The 19,370-nt window shown below is 45.6% G+C and overlaps 1 protein-coding gene and 2 long non-coding RNA genes across 8 annotated transcripts in view; all 3 read left to right on the top strand.

Moving 5' to 3' along the window:
- Nucleotides 1-19,370, top strand: part of LOC105355226 (NACHT, LRR and PYD domains-containing protein 12-like) — a 354,920-nt gene that overhangs the window by 238,667 nt on the left and 96,883 nt on the right. The gene's annotated exons all lie outside the window — the stretch shown is intronic.
- LOC111948776 lies at nt 8,710-9,357 on the top strand. The gene is made up of 2 exons (XR_002874769.1): nt 8,710-8,760; nt 9,077-9,357. It is a non-coding gene; the product is annotated as an uncharacterized LOC111948776 (long non-coding RNA).
- LOC111948770 lies at nt 10,694-11,209 on the top strand. The gene is made up of 2 exons (XR_002874762.1): nt 10,694-10,832; nt 10,913-11,209. It is a non-coding gene; the product is annotated as an uncharacterized LOC111948770 (long non-coding RNA).

The raw sequence follows: 19,370 nt of genomic DNA, 5'->3' as shown, positions 1-19,370 counted from the left end.
TGTTTGGCTCCATGACTTCACTCCGATTGGCTCATTCATCTTGAATTCTGTTGCAGCTGCTGGAGGACGACATTGTCACTTTTGTCAAGAAGGAGCTGAAGAAGATCCAGAAGCTTCTGAGTCACAGGGAGGAAGAGGAGGAGCTGGAGGATGACGATGAAGAGCAGAGGAACAGCAGAGAGTCACTGCTGAAGATCACAGTGAACTTCCTGAGGAGAATGAAGCAGGAGGAGCTGGCTGATGGACTGCAGAGCAGTAAGAGGATTTCTCTGAAGGTTTCAGCTGCTGAGAAATGAAGATTTACTGATGTCTGAACACATGGAACCACAGGGATTCAAACCCTCGTCATTCAGGGCTGCAGAGAGTTGATTTACTGTTTGTTGTCTTTATTCAGGATCTTCTGCTGCAGTTTGTCGACGTGAAGTCCAATCTGGTCTGAAGAAGAAGTTCCAGTGTTTGTTTGAGGGGATGGCTAAAGCAGGAAACCCAACCCTTCTGAATGAGATCTACACAGAGCTCTTCATCACAGAGGGAGGAAGAGGAGAGCTGAATGAAGAACATGAGGTCAGACAGATTGAAGCAGCATCCAGGAAAGCAGACAGAGCAGAAACAAGCATCAGACAAGAAGAGCTCTTCCAACTCCCAGCTGGAAGACCAGAACCAATCAGAACCGTGATGACTAAGGGAGTGGCTGGCATCGGGAAAACAGTCTTAACACAGAAGTTCACTCTGGACTGGGCTGAAGGCAAATCCCACCAGAACCTCCACTTCACATTTCCATTCACTTTCAGAGAGCTGAATGTGTTGAAAGAGGAGAAGTTCAGCTTGGTGGAACTTGTTCATCACTTCTTCCCTGAAACCAAACAAGCAGGAATCTGCAGCTTTGAAGACTTCCAGGTCCTCTTCATCTTTGATGGTCTGGATGAGTGGCGACTTCCTCTGGACTTCCACAAGACTCGGATCCTAAATGACCCTAGAAAGTCCACCTCAGTGGCTGATCTGCTGACAAACCTCATCAGGGGGAACCTGCTTCCCTCTGCTCGCCTCTGGATAACCACACGACCTGCAGCAGCCAATCAGATCCCTGCTGAGTGTGTTGACATGGTGACAGAGGTCAGAGGGTTCAATGATCCACAGAAGGAGGAGTACTTCAGGAAGAGGTTCAGAGATGAAGAGCAGGCCAGCAGGATCATCTCCCACATCCAGAGATCCAGAAGCCTCCACATCATGTGCCACATCCCAGTCTTCTGCTGGATCACTGCTACAGTTCTGGAGGATCTGCTGAAGAGCAGAGAGGGAGGAGAGCTGCCCAAGAGCCTGACTGAGATGTACATCCACTTCCTGGTGGTTCAGGCCAAAGTCAAGAAGGTCAAGTATGATGGAGGAGCTGAGACAGATCCTCACTGGAGTCCAAAGAGCAGGAAGATGATGGAGTCTCTGGGAAAACTGGCTTTTGAGCAGCTGCAGAAAGGAAACCTGATCTTCTATGAATCCGACCTGACAGAGTGTGGCATCGATATCAGAGCAGCCTCAGTGTACTCAGGAGTGTTCACACAGGTCTTTAGAGAGGAGAGAGGCCTGTACCAGGACAAGGTCTTCTGCTTCATCCATCTGAGTGTTCAGGAGTTTCTGGCTGCTCTTCATGTCCACCTGACCTTCATCACCTCTGGACTCAACCCCATGAAGGAAAAACAGAAGGAAAAATCCTCAAAGATTCTCAAGCTGAAACAAAGCAGTCCAGTCCAGTTGCACCAGAGTGCTGTGAAGAAGGCATTACAGAGTCCAAACGGACACCTGGACTTGTTCCTCCGCTTCCTCCTGGGTCTTTCACTGCAGACCAATCAGAATCTCTTACAAGGTCTGCTGACTCAGACAGGAAGTAGCTCACAGACCAATCAGGAAACAGTCCAGTTCATCAAGGAGAAGATCAGTGAGGATCTGTCTGCAGAGAAAAGCATCAACCTGTTCCACTGTCTGAATGAACTGAATGATGGTCCTCCAGTGGAGGAGATCCAACAGTTCCTGAGGTCAGGACGTCTCTCCACAGATAAACTGTCTCCTGCTCAGTGGTCTGCTCTGGTCTTCATCTTACTGTCATCAGGAGAAGATCTGGAAGTTTTTGACCTGCAGAAATACTCTGGTTCAGAGGAAGCTCTTCTGAGGCTGCTGCCAGTGATCAAAGCCTCCAACAAAGCTCTGTAAGAACTCTCAGGAAAATCACCTTCAGTGAACAAATGAATCTGAGTGGAAACATGAAAGATTCAATAACTGCTGTCTGTCTTTGTTTTCTACAGACTGAGCGACTGTGATCTGTCAGAGAGAAGCTGTGCAGCTCTGTCCTCAGTGTTCAGCTCTCAGTCCTCCAGACTCAGAGTTCTGGACCTGAGTTTCAACAACCTGCAGGATTCAGGAGTGAAGCTTCTGTCTGCTGGACTAAAGAGTCCAGACTGTAAACTGGAGACTCTCAGGTCAGTTTCATTTAAATGTTTATTCCCCCTTGTTTTTCTCTGTTTCAGGAGAAAGTGTCAAATAGACGTGTAGAGTGTAGAGGAAATAGCAGAGGACTGTTGCATAAAAGTAAAAAGAAAACAAAATTCTGCTTGAGTTAAAAAGGTTAAAAAGGTTTTTCCTTATTTGATGGTTACAAAGTCATCCTGTTTATTTGCGCCAGGAGAACCTAAGTCTATCCAGGTGTCGATATCTGGGAGAAGTTCATGTTCTCTTAAAGAAAACATGAATCAATCCCAGAACTTCAGATTTAAATGGACAAACAGTTGCAGCAGATTTCTGACCTTCACAGCAGCATTTCCTTATGAAGAGATATGAAGAGGTCAACCTGGAGAAGACTGACAGGTCTTTCCCACCGACCTGGTTCTAGTGATTATTCAGAACCCATTTATATTTCATATAGTCTTTAGGTTGGCTTCTGGTTTTCAGTCCTGGTGCTTGAACAAATACTAAATCTTTGCTGGGTTAGAGTGAAAAACCTCTGCAGGTAGTTTACGTTAAAAGGTGGGGGCGGAGCTACCTGGCCAAAGGAAGACCGTTAGATCAGGTAACTAAGAACTGAAGAAGATCCTAAAAGATTTCTGGGATCAGAAATGGGACTTTGGGAGTAGCAGACACAGTAGACCACACTCAATTTTATTCTCTGCAATCACCCGGCACACTGCAAATTCATTAAACATTGATGCTGTCGGGAAAGTTATGTGACACGCTTGGCAAGTATGGCTGCTTAGGAGCGATCTGCGCCTATCCCCGTGCATCTTTGCTGACATTAATAGAACCAAGAGCTAAGAAACGTGCTTCCCTGACCAGGTAACGAGATTATCAGATCACCAAAATGCCGAACGCCACAAGACACACCGCAAAATCCAACTCCAGGGCAACAGGAAGCAAATTCTCTGAGACTGCTAATGCTAGCACGGCTAACACAAAAACATCCCCACGGCGACATGAAGCGGATTCGGAGGAGGGGCCGACCGGCGATGTGGCGAAAGAACTGGCGAAGCTCTCGGCGCTTATTTTGTAAAAATCTGAAAGCCAAGACAAGAAACTAGAAGAGATACGGGTGAGAACAAGTGCGACCGAGAGTAAATTAGCGGATATAGCTAATCGCAAATGTGAAGTGGAGAGCAGACTTTGCTTTTTGGAAGATGCCCACAAGATACAAGAAAGCAATCCTTCTGCTTCCAAGGCTGAAGTAGAAACACTTTGCCAAAAGATGGATGATTTTGAAAATAGAGAACGGAGAAATAATTTACGCTTATGGGATTCCATGAGGTGGTGTGAGGAGGTCAACGCTGTGAAATTTTTGGAAGAAATAATCCCAAAAATATTTAACATCAACTTCCCAAGAGACTGTAGATTGAAAGAGCGCAAAGACTGGGATCCTGGCCTGGAAAAGGTGAAGGGAGCCAGGCACCTCGACCCAGACCCATCATAGCCAGGTTTCTGAGGTTTCAGGACCGGGGAGCACGAACGATGGCCACCATCACTTGGAAACAGCGCCGCATCATCATCATAATAATAATAATAACGGATTGGATTTAGCACCGCTAAATCCGAGGCCATGGTTCTTGACCGGAGAAAGGTAGTTTGCCATCTCTCGGTGGGTGGAGTATCCTTACCCCAGGTGGAGGAGTTTAAATATCTGGGGGTCTTGTTCACGAGTGAGGGAAGACCGGAGCGTGAGATTAACAGGCGGATCGGAGCGGCGTCCGTAGTAATGCGAGCGCTGTATCGGTCCCTTGTGGTGAAGAGAGAGCTGAGCCGAAAAGCGAAGCTCTCAATTTACCGGTCGATCTTCGTTCCAATACTCACCTATGGTCATGAGCTATGGGTCATGACCGAAAGAACGAGGTCCCGAATACAAGCGGCTGAAATGAGCTTCCTCCGTAGGGTGGTGGGGCGCTCCCTTAGAGATAGGGTGAGATAGGGTGAGAAGCTCGGCAATCCGCAGGGAGCTCAGAGTAGAACCACTTCTCCTCCACATCGAAAGGAGCCAGTTGAGGTGGCTCGGGCATCTAGTCCGGATGCCTCCTGGACGCCTCCAGGATGCCATTTCGCGCTTAAGGCCCCTCTGACCATCACCGGGATCATTCATGCACATTCACACACCAGTGGACCCACACTGGAGGCAAGGAGGGTGAAGTGTCTTGCCCAAGGACACAATGACATTTGGCTGGTGGGAGCGGGGATCGAACCGCCGACACTTCGATCATTGGACGACACGCTCAACCACCTGAGCCACTGTCCCCATGTGTTTGTCATGGTGTTTGCCGACTACTCCAAGCTGCTGAGTGACAGACAGATGAAGTTCAGAGAATGCAAGAAGCTTCTGCATGAGAAAAACATCAGTTTCTCTCTGAATTACCCAGCGGTGCTAATGGTGAAAGCACCTCAAGGATACCGCCAGTTTGAAGACAACAAAGAAGCCTTGGCCTTCATCAGATCTCTGGATTAATCGGGTTTGTTTTTTATTATTTTATTTTTGGAAGAACCATTTAAGGGAGAGAGGAAAGAACCCAAAAACAAACAGAAAAGAAGGGAAAATCAACAATTTGTTGGTTTCTTGGATAACTAGACCATAATGTGAACTATCTCGACGTGGAAACTTCATTTTTCTGGAGTCTGTAAAATATCTTTTCTTTATTATACATATGCCAGACTAAAATAATTTTGTTTAGTTCCTTTTTCTTTTCTTTCTTTTCCATACATTAGTGGGAAAATCTTCTGATATTCATACTGTTTGAGTTCATGTTTGTATACTGTTCTTGTTCTAGCTTTTCAGCAGGGGAGGAGGGTGTGGCGCTTAGCAGCAGCTAAAGTTAGGTGTATGTTTACGGACCAAAGTGAGGGAACTGTAGTTGCCTGGTTACACAGACGTTTTTTGAGTTTTGTTTTGACAGGATTTTTGTATTTTTTCTTAATGTCTTGTTTTATTTTTTGATGGCAACAAAATGCAGCTGTTTATTGGGGTATAGCATTACTCAATGCACATTTTTCACTTACATTTTCACATATTAATAACCTAAGCTTGATTAGCTGGAATAAACAACACTGTTAAGAGGAGGAACATTTGATCATTTATTAAGTCTAAAATATGCAACATTGTTTTTATCCAAGAGACACATCTGTCTCCTAAGGAATCACAAAAACTTTGTACTGGTTGGGTGGACTTTGTGGGTTTAAATGGTGGGAGTACTAAAAGTAAAGGAGTGACTACATTAATTAACAAACGGTTACAATTTCAATGCATGAAGCAGAAAATGGATGAAGCAGGAAGAATGTTATTAATGTTATGTGACATACAAGGTAAAAAAGTGATTCTGGTTAATATCTATGCACCCAATGTGGATGATCCTTCATTTTTCGGGCATTTGGAAAATAAATTATTGGAGATGGGTGACCATCCAATTATCATGGGCGGAGATTTTAATGAGGTAATGGACCCGATCCTAGACCGAAGCTCTAGACCTTTGAGCACCTCAAAGGCAGTTACAGCATTGAGGGGAATGTCTGAGGCATGCTCCCTGGTAGATATCTGGTGTTTACAAAATCCATCTGGAAGGGACTATACTTTCTATTCTCCTCCCCACGGGTCATTCTCAAGAATAAATTTCTTCTTGGTGTCTCAGTCTGTAGTGCCAGCTGTTGCATCCAGTAATGTTGGCAAAAAAGTTCTATCAGATCATGGCCCTATATATCTCAACATGCAGGCCTTTAATTGTGCTGTTAGAACGCCTAGATGGAGACTGAACTCCAGCCTTTTATTAGAGGAAACATTTTGCGAAAACATCAGATCCCAAATTAACTTGTACATAGAAACCAATTTACCTACAGCCCCCTCAGCTGGAGTTGCTTGGGAGGCCCTAAAGGCCTTCCTGAGAGGCCACATAATCCAATATGCTTCTTCAAAAAAGAAGGTCAACGACAAGGTCAACGACATCTCCAGTTCTAAAAACCAGGAATGACCTCAACTCTCTGTTAAGTAATGTTATATCAATTTACGCATGCATAAGGGCTAATTGTCAGATTAGGCATTTATTTGTTGTTGTTTTTTTGCCGTTTTTTTTTTGTTTTAGGTATGTCTTTTCTAATTTTCTTTTGTTTTTGTTTGGTTGTTCAACAGTTATGGTGTTTTTTTTTTTTCAAAAGTGAACTGAATCTCAGTTCTGTATTCTGTTTTTGTGTGGAATATTGTAATTTTGTCTTTTAAATTTAAAGTCATAAAAAAAACACTGATGCTGTCGCAGCAGTGAAAATCTGCTCTCTAATTGAAGATTCCCACTTAAAGGCAAAATGATCTGTTGACTTTGATTCTTCAGACCCTTGTTGTGTCTGACCTTCAGACACACTCAAACATTGCATTGCTCTGTTAATTCGCTCCCATCAAATGTGCTGTTAAGGGTCAAACTGGTAATCCTAGATTTTTAAATCTGGACTCTTTGTGTATTTCTCTTTAACACAGGACGATTTTCTGTACAAAATTTTCTTAAGGGGTTTCTGTCTAATTTGACTTTGCTTTTGGAAAATTCTTCAATGTATCTTTTACAAGTTTTCGTGAATCAGCAACTTTGTTTTCTTGAATCTTCATTCTCTGTTAATATCTGCAGGGGGTTTAAACGTTCTTTGTTGTCTTGATTTTGTGTCAGATCCATTCAAATGTGATCAACAGTTTCTTATGGAATTTTTTCTTACCCATAATTCAAGGTGATCTTCAATTCTCAATTCATTTTGCTTTGTGATGATGTTATTTGAAATTGCATTTTACAATTTAGGATTCGAGATGAAGAAAAACAATTTAATCTGATCATTTTAAAATCAAAGCAAAATCAATTGGATTTTATTTTTATTTTTTTTGGTTCCATATTTAAAATGATAATTTATTTTCCATCTGTCAGTTCAATCTACATTTCTAACATGTATTTTGAAAATGTATTTAGTAATTAATAATTTATAATGATAACAACATTTCAGCTTTTCTGTTAACTTTATTTTAAAGTCATTTCAATTATATTAGATTTTAATTTGCCATCATGTTTTAGGGACAAATTTCAAAACAAATTACTAAACAGTGAAAATGTCATCTGTCAGTCTGACATCAGCTGACTGAATGTGCCAAGTTCCTGGACCTCCAGCTGCATCACTGCTCCTTAACACACTTTTCTGTCTGATTGCAGGTTGGAGAACTGCAGTTTGTCAAAAATCAGCTGTAAAGCTCTGGTCTCAGCTCTGAAGAAAAACCCGTCTAATCTGACAGAACTGGACCTGAGCAGGAACCAGAACCTTCAGGATTCAGGAGTTCGTCGTCTGTGTGGTTTTCTGGAGAGTCCAGACTGCAGACTGCAGACTCTGAGGTCAGACTCCATGTTTCAGTTGTGTTCAGATCAATATGATGACAAAGTTGTGTTGACCCACAGTGAGCAGAAATGCCCAGATTCTGATCTGCAGCAGCATCTTCCTGCAGCTGCTTGTTCTCTTTAAAGATCTGCAGAAGAACTTCTTCTTTTCTTCCTGCAGCTGCTTGTTTCAAAGCTGTCTGCTGACATTTGTGCTCCACAAAGTTCTGCTTGCAGCCCTTCAGCTCTTCTTTGTGTCTATGCTCCAACAGACTCCTTTAAAGCGCGTGCAGAAGAAGCAGCCGTGCACGCTCACATGCACTCTGAGTCATGCTATGTTTCAGCAGATGCCGCTGAGAGTCCAGCAGCTGATGTTTGTGAGCAGACAGTGACAGAGTCATGCTGCAGCTGGATGCTGCTCTGACAGACACACATCGTCCACAAGTGGACTTTTTCTGCTGTTGCTGCAGAAACATCAGTTGGTTTGGATGCAGCCACAGGCTGATGTTTGACTTTCACACATCTGGACTTCTTTCCTAAAGCAGCTGCATGTTGTCCTGAATGTTCCTGAATGTTCTTCTTCTCTGCTTCTGCTGGACTCTTCTGATCTGCTGCTGTAGCTTCACATCTTTGGACTTTTTCTAAACTTTCTGATCTTCTTCAGCTCTGAAGTCTTTAGAAGAAGTGAAGGATGAAAAACATGAACTCTGTCTTTAAACTCAACTCTTTGTTCTGGATTCAGGTTGATGGACTGCAGTTTGTCAAAGACCAGCTGTGCTGCTCTGGTCTCAGCTCTGAAGTCCAACCCGTCCCACCTGACAGAACTGGACCTGAGCTGGAACAACCTTCAGTCTTCAGATGTTCAGCAGCTCCAGGATCTGGTGGAGAGTCCAAACTCCAAACTGCAGACTCTGAGGTCAGTAGAGGGTTGGAGTCAGTCCAGCTGCTTCCAGATGTTTGGTCCTAAAGTTAGTCTGAGAGCAAAGATGCAGAGTTTCCTGTGAAGCTGCAGCTTCTCAGTGAAGCTCTGAGGAGAATGATGACAGGCTTCAGGACAACAGTCAGCCAATCAGAGCAGCAGAAGCTCCAACAGGTGAAGATGACAGGAAGCTGCTGCTCTGAACAGGACTGAAGCTCCTGCTGCTCTTTCTGCTGCTGTGCTGCATCACTGACTGACAGACCAGGATCAGGAGACACTCCTTCATCTCTGTCTCTACACTTTCTCTCTGCAGGTGGGACTTGTGAGTCTGATGTTCCTCCTGGAGGAGCAGAGAGGAGCAGCAGCAGCTGGTCTGCAGAGATGTTGTGACTGGACGGTGTTCCTGGGAGGTGGAGAGCAGAGTGATGGAGGAATCAGAGGAAGTGGAGATGAGTGTCAGAGCTGCAAGGAGATCAGCTCCACTGTCTCTCTCAGCATCATAATAATAATAATAATAATATGCCTAAACCCGATACGGGTAAAACACTTTAAAGCATAAATAATAAAGACAAATTCTATCAAGTTCAAATTCCATTCAAGGCTTTCTTTCGTGCTCGGTGCTCCTTTCTTCGGTTATAGCTTGCAATTCGGTTTGCATTCACGGCTTCACAAACATTTACGATGGTTCTTCTCCAGAGCGGTCGGTCGGCAACCAACTCCTTCCATTGATCTAAAACTCCTCCTGACTTCAGAATACTTTTACAAGTGTCCTTATATCTTAGTTTCGGTCGACCAACAGGACGAATACCATTGTCAAGTTCACCATAGAGGAGGGATTTTACAGGACGATCGTTATCCATTCTAGATACATGACCGAGCCAGCGCAAACGACTTTTAACTAAGGTGATTTCAATATCCTCAGCATTCGCTCGCCGTAACACCTCTTCGTTGCTTATGTAGTCGTTCCACTTTATCCTTAGTATTTTCCTCAGATGACGCTGTTGGACTGTCTGAAGCTGATTGATGTTATGTCGGTACAGTGTCCAGGTTTCGGAAACATATGTAAGTAATGGCGTCAAACATTGGGTATAAACTTTCAGCTTTGTCGAGGGTGTAAGGTCATGGGAATCGAAAACACGTTGACGTAACCGACCGTACGCAGATGATACAGCTTGTGTACGTGTGACTAGTTCCTCTTTTACTGAACAGTCGCTGGTAACAATACTCCCTAGGTATTTGAAACGGTTTACATTTTTGATTGGCTTGCCGTTGATGAAAAACTGCTCTTCCGGACCAATGCCCATAGTTTCAGTCTTTTGGATATTGATAGACAGACCCATTCGTTTTGCCATGTCGTTGTATGCCGTTAGCAATGTCTGCAGACCAAGTGAGGAGTCGCTAAAGATAGCGATGTCATCAGCGTACTGTGCTTCTCTGATAAAGTTAGTAAAGGTTTTGGTTTTGGCTTTCAATCTCTTTAAGTCAAAGAGATCACCATCCTAGGGGAATCTAATTTTGATACTGAATTGTTGGCTAATATTTTTGTATGCAAGTAGAAGAAGAGCTGAAGCATAGATACCATACAGTGTGGGTGCTAACTTGCATCCCTGTTTCACACCACTGTTATATTCAAACGATTCGGTCAAGACTCCATCGACAATAAGACGGGCATTACCTTGAGAATAAAGACTTTGAATCAGCCTGACGAACTTTGGTGGACAGCCGAGCTTACTCAAGATTTTAAAGAGAAAGTCCCTGTTTACGGTGTCGAAAGCCTTGGTAAAATCAACAAAAACAATGTACATATTTTGACGTTGTTCTTTAGCTTTTTCCATAAGTTGTCTGAGAGTAAAGATTCCATCAATGGTACTTCTGTTTTCACGATATCCGGATTGTGACTGGGGATAAACCTTGTCAGCTATGCTGTCATGGTGCCTCGGTCTGACTCCTCCCCCTCCCAGCTCTGCTCTGCTCCTGACTCTCAGCTGCATCCTATCTTCTCATCAAGCCTCTGCTCTTCATAAGGAGACCCAGCTCCAGCATTCATCGCCAGTCCGTTAACCCTGATGGTGCTTAGTCACGTTGTGATTCACGTCTGGCTCCCTTAGTCTTGTGCCTCGCTAATTGAACCTTGTTTCCTCTGCCTCAGGTTAATCTCAAGCCACGTGAGTCCTGAGTCTACACCACCTCGAGCAGCAGCTGTCTCTATCTCCAGGCTGACGCCTTCCTTCCTCAAGATCCACAGTCTCAGCGCTCCGAAAGAACTCCAGCCACGCCACTCGTCAAGAGCTCCAAGCACGCCACTCGCCAAGAACTCCAGCCTCGACTCCCTCAAGAGCCTATGCCACGCTCCTCGTCAGTTACACCAGCCACCCTCCACATCTACTGTCACGTCTGCTCACTGCCCTGTCTGGATCAGTAAAATAAATCCTTCTTACCAACCTTTTACCTGTTTTTCCTTCTGGGTTCCAGCACTTGGGTCCGCTTCGTGTTCTGATCATGACAGAACGGACTGGCCACCACCCCGACCCAGCTGACCCAGAAGGACTCCGTCTGGCAGTTCAACAGCAGGGCATCATGCTTGGACGTCAAGCCGACACATTGAACCAAATGGCCTCCGCCCAGCAGGATTTATTTCGGCGTCTGGATAGCATGACACAGACTCTGTTGGAATTGACTAGACAACAATCCAGCTCCGCAGCCCCAGCACCACTTCCGTCTCCCAGCGACCTAACTGCTTCCGTTTCTGCCTCGGCCCCGGAAAACTACCGATTACAGCCTGAGCCGTTCCATGGTGATGTAGAGGCATGCGGGGGTTTCTTATTGCAGTGTCAACTCCTCTTCCAGCAGGCCCCCCGTTTCTACCACTCGGACCACTGCAAAATTACGCTCATTGTCAATGCCCTCAGGGGTAAAGCGCTGCAGTGGGCCCAAGCCTTCCTGGCGGCCAATCCCATCTCCCACCTCCCCTTCGAAAGATTCATTGGTGAGTTTCGACTCGTTTTTGATCAGCCTAGAAAGCAGGAAGAAGCCACCAGACGTTTGCTGAGCCTCAAGCAACGCAATCTATCTGTCAGCGACCATGTGATTGATTTCCGGATCCTAGCAGTGGAGGCTGGATGGTCTGACCCGGCGCTCAGAGGCATTTTTTATCAGTCCTTAAATGAAAACATAAAAGATCACTTGTGCTCACAGCCTGAAGCTTCATCATTTGAAGAACTAGTTTCCGCCGCTTTACGTTCCGACACCCGTCTCAGAGAACGTAATCATGAACGTAACTCCTTACCTCGTAAACAGCCATCCGCTAATCTGTCTCCGTTCCCAGTCCACCTGGATGATTTTTCTCCACTCAGACCACGCGAACCCCCAGTGGAGCCTATGCAGGTCGGCCATTCCAAGCTGTCTGCTGAAGAGCGGCAGAAGCGTAGAGATGAGGGGTTGTGTTTCTACTGCGGTAATCACGGCCATCAGGTTTCCCAGTGTCCGCTCCGTTTAAACTCCCGAACCCCCCGCTAGATGACAGGCCGCGGGCGGGTAAGTTTGTCGCTCCCACTTCTAAGGATTTTTTTTACATCCCTGTCAAGTTATGTTTTGGAACCGTTGTTACTGAAACTCATGCTCTGGTTGATTCGGGGGCAGAACAAAGCCTTATTGATCTTGATTTGGTTAAATCCCTCTCGTTGCCCACGGAGCCCTTAGACACCCCCATAAAAGCTGCCGGTTTGGGGGTCAACATCTCTCGTTTATTACCCATCGTACTAAGCCTCTTCAGCTCATTTCATCTGGTAATCACCACGAGTACATCCAATTTTTTGTTACTCATGCTCCGCAAAATCCTGTAGTATTAGGCTACTCCTGGCTTAAAACCCACAATCCCCAGTTTGACTGGGTGCACCAGCGCGTTATAACTTGGAGTGCTTTTTGTCTTGCTAACTGCCTCCAGTCCGCTATACCTGCTATGCGGCCCGCTGCCACCATAAATTCGGAAAACATTGACCTCACGTCAGTACCCGCCTGTTATCATGATTTCAAAGCGGTCTTTAGCAAGTCTAAGGCTAATTCCCTGCCACCTCATAGGCCTTATGATTGCGCCATAGAACTCCTCCAAGGGGCTACCTTGCCCAAAGGTCATCTGTTCAACCTGTCAGGTCCCGAGAAAGCTGCCATGGAGTCTTACATCCATGAGGCACTTTCGTTCGGTCACATTCGCCCGTCTTCCTCTCCGGTTGGTGCAGGTTTTTTCTTCGTTGAGAAAAAGGACAAAACTTTACGACCTTGTATCGATTATCGTGAGCTCAACCAAATTACTATCAAAGATAAATACTCTCTCCCTCTTATTAGTTCTGTGTTCGACTCTGTTCAAGGTGCTCACATTTTCTCCAAACTCGACCTTCGCAACGCCTACCACCTAGTCCGCATGAAGGAGGGCGACGAGTGGAAGACCGCATTTAACACTCCTCTGGGCCACTACGAATACCTGGTCATGCCCTTCGGCCTCACTAACGCCCCCGCGGTTTTCCAGAGGCTCGTCAACGACGTCCTCCGGGATTTCATTAACCGGTTCGTCTTCGTTTATCTCGACGATATTTTGATTTTCTCTCAGGACCCCGTTCAGCATGAAAACCACGTTCGCAAAGTCCTTTCTCGATTCCTTGAAAACCAGCTTTTTGTTAAGGCTGAGAAATGTCAGTTCCATGCCTCCTCTATCCAGTTCCTCGGGTATATTCTTGAGTCAGGCAGTATCCGTCCAGACCCAGCTAAACTCGAAGCAGTCTCTCAGTGGGAACCTCCTGAAACCCGCAAAAAGTTGCAACAATTTCTGGGTTTTGCCAACTTTTATCGCAGATTCATAAGAAACTACAGCAGCATTGCGGCACCCCTCACTCAATTAACCTCCATCTCCAAGCCCTATAAATGGAATTCTGAGGCCCAGACCGCTTTTGACTCTCTCAAGTCTCTGTTTGTCACGGCTCCTATTCTCATCCAACCTGACCCCTCAAGGCAATTTATTGTTGAGGTTGATGCTTCGGACACTGGTGTTGGTGCGGTTCTCTCACAAAGAGAAAACACTTCAGGAAAACTCAAACCCTGCGCCTTCTTCTCCCGGAAACTTTCTCCAGCAGAACGTAACTACGACGTAGGAAATCGCGAGCTGCTGGCCATAAAGTTGGCGCTGGAGGAGTGGCGTCATTGGCTGGAGGGAGCTAGCCAACCTTTCATTGTGTGGACCGATCATAAAAACCTGGCCTACTTAAGATCTGCCAAGAGGTTAAATTCTCGTCAAGCTCGGTGGTGTCTATTCTTTGACAGGTTCAATTTTACTATTACTTACAGACCAGGCAGCCGAAACACCAAACCTGATGCGCTTTCCCGGAGATTCAGCCCTGACAATGCCTCTGCTGCTACCATGATCATCCCTCCTACCTGCATCGTGGGGAATCTTATTTGGGACATTGAGAACCGCGTCATGAATGCCCAAGGTGAGGAGCCTAACCATGATCCCTGTCCTGACGGTGTCCTCTACGTTCCCACCTCTCTCAGATCCGACGTTCTCTCCTGGGGTCACAACTCTCGTATTGCCTGCCATGGAGGGGTTTTCCGCACACTCAATCTAATCCGGAAAAGGTTCTGCTGGCCCAACATGGAGAGGGATGTGCGTGAGTACGTTGCCGCTTGCACCACTTGTGCTAGGTCCAAATCATCTAACTCGCCTCCTTCAGGCCTACTTCACCCATTGCCCACTCCTCACAGACCCTGGTCCCACATTGCTGTGGATTTTGTTACCGGTTTGCCCCCCTCTCTAGGCAATACAGTTATTTTTACTATCATCGATCGGTTCTCTAAAGCAGCTCAGTTTGTGCCACTTCCCCAGCTACCTACCGCCACCGAGACCGCTGACATCCTAGTACACCATGTTTTTCGTCACCATGGGATACCCGCCGACATCGTCTCCGACAGGGGCCCTCAGTTCATATCCCAAGTTTGGAAGGCTTTCTGTTCAGCTCTGGGCGCCACAGTCAGCCTTACCTCCGGTTACCACCCCCAATCTAATGGCCAAGCGGAACGGGCAAATCAGGAGCTTGAGGCGGCTCTTCGCTGCCTGGCAGCTCAGAATCCTGCCGACTGGGCCAAGTATCTAGTTTGGATTGAATATGCTCATAACTCCCACACTTCATCTGCCACGGGGATCTCCCCTTTTGAAGCCTCTCTTGGTTACTCTCCGCCTCTGTTCCCTTCTCAAGAGCTGGATTTGGCAGTGCCCTCGGTGCAACACCATCTCCAGCGCTGCCAACGCGTGTGGACCCAGACCAGGGCTGCTCTAATTCGTACTAAGGAGAGCAACTGCCGTGCTGCCAATCGCCACAGGGTTGTGGGGCCCACATATCAGGTTGGACAGAAGGTGTGGCTTTCCTCTAAGAACATTCCTCTACAGTCTACTTCTCGCAAGCTGGCTCCCAGGTTTATCGGTCCTTACATCATCGACCGCATCATCAATCCTTCCTGCGTCCGTCTTCGCCTCCCTGCGGCCCTCAAGGTACACCCCACATTCCATGTTTCTCATCTTAAGCCTGTTCTGGACAGCCCTTTGTGCCCGCCGTCCGTCTCCCCTCCACCCACCCGTATCATTGATGGCGCTCCGGCGTTCGATGTGTCTCGCATCTTGGATGTTCGTCGTCGTGGCCGTGGTCGCCAGTATCTGGTGGATTGGGAGGGGTACGGTCCTGAGGAACGCTCCTGGGTCTCCCGTTCCCTCATCCTCGACCCTTCCCTCATCGCGGACTTCTACCGTGCCCACCCTGATCGGCGTCCGGGACCGCCTGGAGGCGGTCGTTGAGGGGGGGGTACTGTCATGGTGCCTCGGTCTGACTCCTCCCCCTCCCAGCTCTGCTCTGCTCCTGACTCTCAGCTGCATCCTATCTTCTCATCAAGCCTCTGCTCTTCATAAGGAGACCCAGCTCCAGCATTCATCGCCAGTCCGTTAACCCTGATGGTGCTTAGTCACGTTGTGATTCACGTCTGGCTCCCTTAGTCTTGTGCCTCGCTAATTGAACCTTGTTTCCTCTGCCTCAGGTTAATCTCAAGCCACGTGAGTCCTGAGTCTACACCACCTCGAGCAGCAGCTGTCTCTATCTCCAGGCTGACGCCTTCCTTCCTCAAGATCCACAGTCTCAGCGCTCCGCAAGAACTCCAGCCACGCCACTCGTCAAGAGCTCCAAGCACGCCACTCGCCAAGAACTCCAGCCTCGACTCCCTCAAGAGCCTATGCCACGCTCCTCGTCAGTTACACCAGCCACCCTCCACATCTACTGTCACGTCTGCTCACTGCCCTGTCTGGATCAGTAAAATAAATCCTTCTTACCAACCTTTTACCTGTTTTTCCTTCTGGGTTCCAGCACTTGGGTCCGCTTCGTGTTCTGATCATGACATATGCGTTTGAGTCTCTGTAAGAGGATATCAGCAAACACTTTCCCCACCACACTTAACAGAGAAATCCCTCGATAGTTCCCGCATTGACTTCGGTCTCCCTTTTTGAAGAGGATGGTGATGTTTGGGTCGGTAACTTCTGATGGTATGTTTTCAGTGATCCAGAACATTGAAATAATCTTGAAAATGAATGCTTTTAGGGTATTACCACCATGTATAAGTACTTCAGGCTTTTACCAAGTTTTGTATTTTTGAGTGCAATATCAAGTTCTTCTTCAGTTATTGGAAGATCAAGTGAGACATCGGTTGGGAGCTGTTCGATATCAATAAGACTCGCGTCAACAGTTGTTGGTTAAGTAGCTCGCTAAAGTGTTCTACCCATCTACCCTTGATGCTCAGGGTTGATGTAAGAAGGGCGCCACTTTTCGACCGTACTGGGTGTGTGGTTTTACTCCTGGGACCGTAGATCTTGTTGATAGCTGCATAGAATTCTCTGTGGTTTTTGGACTGAGCGTGACGTTCAGCCTCTGCTGCTCTTTCATGAAACCATTGATTTTTCAAAAGCCTGATGCGTTCGCGTAATTTTAGGGTCAAGCATCAAGTGGACAGTGATTGTGCTGCAGCTCCCCCGGTGGACTGGTAGAGAACAGCACTTCCTCTTCTCATTCTAACTTGGAGTGTTGATCTGAAACATGGGTTGGATTCAGATGTTCAGCAGCTCCAGGATCTGGAGAAAAACAGACCTGCAGACAAACAGATTCTTTTCTAGATCATCACTTTCTTCTTTGATCTACATTTGATGAACAGATGAGTTTGGGATGGACCAGTCAAGGATTGAGGGAATCATTGATCAGACAACTCTGCTGCTTCAGCTCCACTCAAACTGCTGGGAACTCCAAACTCTCTCAGAGGAGAAAAACAGCAGAAAAGCTGCAAGAAAAGTGGAATCTTTCTGCAGCTGCTCTCACAGTGGATCTTCCTCTGTCTTCTTTAGCAGCAGATGATGAAGATTCACTTTCTTCAGGTTCCTCTCATTCTGGACCTTCATTCCTGATGGACCAAAGCAGACTGACAGCAGCTCTTTAATTCAATTCAATTCAATTTTATTTGTATAGCCCAAATTCACAACAACAGTCGCCTTGATGGGCTTCATATCGGTAATTGAAAAGTGAAACATGAAATCAAAAAGATCATGAATACAAAGAGTTCAATAGGAAAATACTAAAATGAACTAACAAACTGACTAAGCTATACTGACATCCCTGCCCTTAGACCCCCTTTTAGCTCCTCAAAGAAAACTCTGCAGTTTCCCAAAAACCTTCTGAATCAGAAAAAACAGACTTCCTGTCTGATGAAGGTTTCTGATCAACTTTGGAACATTCCAGAAAGCTTCAGGTTCAAGCAGGTCCTCACAACTCATCATCCACTCAGGTTGAATCAAATGCAGTCACTGTGGATGAAGAGCATCAATGAACCAGCAACCATCAAAATGATCCACAGAACTCATCTGGTGAGACTTCAGCTGCAATGACATCCACAGGACCCTAAACAAGATCTCTGAACCTGCTGGAAAGAAATGTGGGCTCTTTTGGCATCTGAACAGAAGTTTGTTGCAGCCTTGATGTCAACACACAAGAAACAACTGCAGAAACTTTGTAGGACAGAAGGATTGACTGTCAAGGTCATCTGCTGACTGAGGACTTCCTCTCAGACTGGAGACATTTTAAGTGATGAGAGACATCTACAAACAGGAAGAGATGCACCTTTAGAAATATTATCCCCAAATCAAAGTTGGATTTATTTCAAGCAATCAAAACCAAAATAAAAGTAAAGATCACAAACAAAAGAAATACAGATCTGTGAAATCCAAATTTGATGAAGTTCCTTTTCTATGGACGAAATTTCCATCAATGTTTGGCTTCAGGAATGAAATCTTTCAACTGATTTGAACAAATTTACAGCAAAGGGATCTGGATTCTTTTCACATTTGAATGGATGAAATGAAGGTTTCAAAAGTGTTTGAGGAATCTGAATATGACCAGAACCAGGATTAAAAGAGAGGATTTGGTTTAGATTTTCAGAATGAAGTTAAGAAATTGTAAAAAAATAAAAACGAGGAGTTTGAGAGAACAGTTTTCTGCCTTATTTGTCGTCTTTGCTTAAAGAAGAAAAAATAAAGATTAAAGGAAAATCAGTGAGGAAGACTCCATCAGTACCTGCTGCTCCTCAATCTTTGGATGTCTGTGCTCCTCCTCCTCACCACCACTGTGATTATTGAATCTTCAAACTTCCTTAAAAACCTGGTTTCTGATGAAGATCTACCATCTGGTCCCCGTTGCTGCTTTCAGTTCAGAATCAGCCTGTTGTGGACATGGAGCATCTATTCATAAAGCAGCTTTTTGGATGTCTTTCTCCACTTTGTCCTGTAGGAGGCGCTCCTGAACTGCAGTTGCAGGTTGTATGGTTGGAATCCTCTCCCTGCAGATTCTGGATATTTCCAAGTCCATTTGTCTGCTTTCTGCTCAGAATCCCTTTTTTATGGTGTCCGACAGGGCTCACACTACATACAAAAGAAAAAACGCAACAGCATTACCCAAAGCACAACGAAATTATCCGCAACACGACGACATAACCGCATCATTAGCACTAACCTCAGCACAACGGAAATGAGGACTTTTTTTTCCTACCGGCGGGGAAAAAAAAATCATTTTCAAACTATTCGGTGCTCCTGAGAGCTACGTGATATTTGGACTAGAGTAGGGCGTTTTCTTACTAGATAACGTAATTTCTTACAAATATACATTTGTCTAAAAATATAAATTTACCCAGCTCTGCACATACTGACATATGCATCTAAGGCTCTTTGTCTTTTTTTTATTACGACTTTTAAGTTGTAAATTCACCAGAAAAAAAACGTTTTTCAATCGTAAATTTATGAGAGAAAAGTCATAGATTATGTGGAGCCTTTCATGAAGCTTTATTTCTGGATAGGTTTAAAAGAAAAAGAGATTCGGAACCTTTTAGCGACTCAAAATCAGATTATTTTCAGTGGAGTCGGCTTTCCGGGGTTCGGTGTCGGTAAAGCAGTTTCATTTGTAAAATAAGGATCTCAGAGACACGTTTGGGTGTAGAGAACCGCTGCAGCCTTTATTCTCCATTTTATTCACATAACCTGAAGTTCA

This window comes from Oryzias latipes, chromosome 2, assembly GCF_002234675.1.
Source record: "Oryzias latipes chromosome 2, ASM223467v1".
Lineage (NCBI taxonomy): Eukaryota > Metazoa > Chordata > Actinopteri > Beloniformes > Adrianichthyidae > Oryzias > Oryzias latipes.
This window is presented reverse-complemented; position numbering and strand designations above follow the sequence as displayed.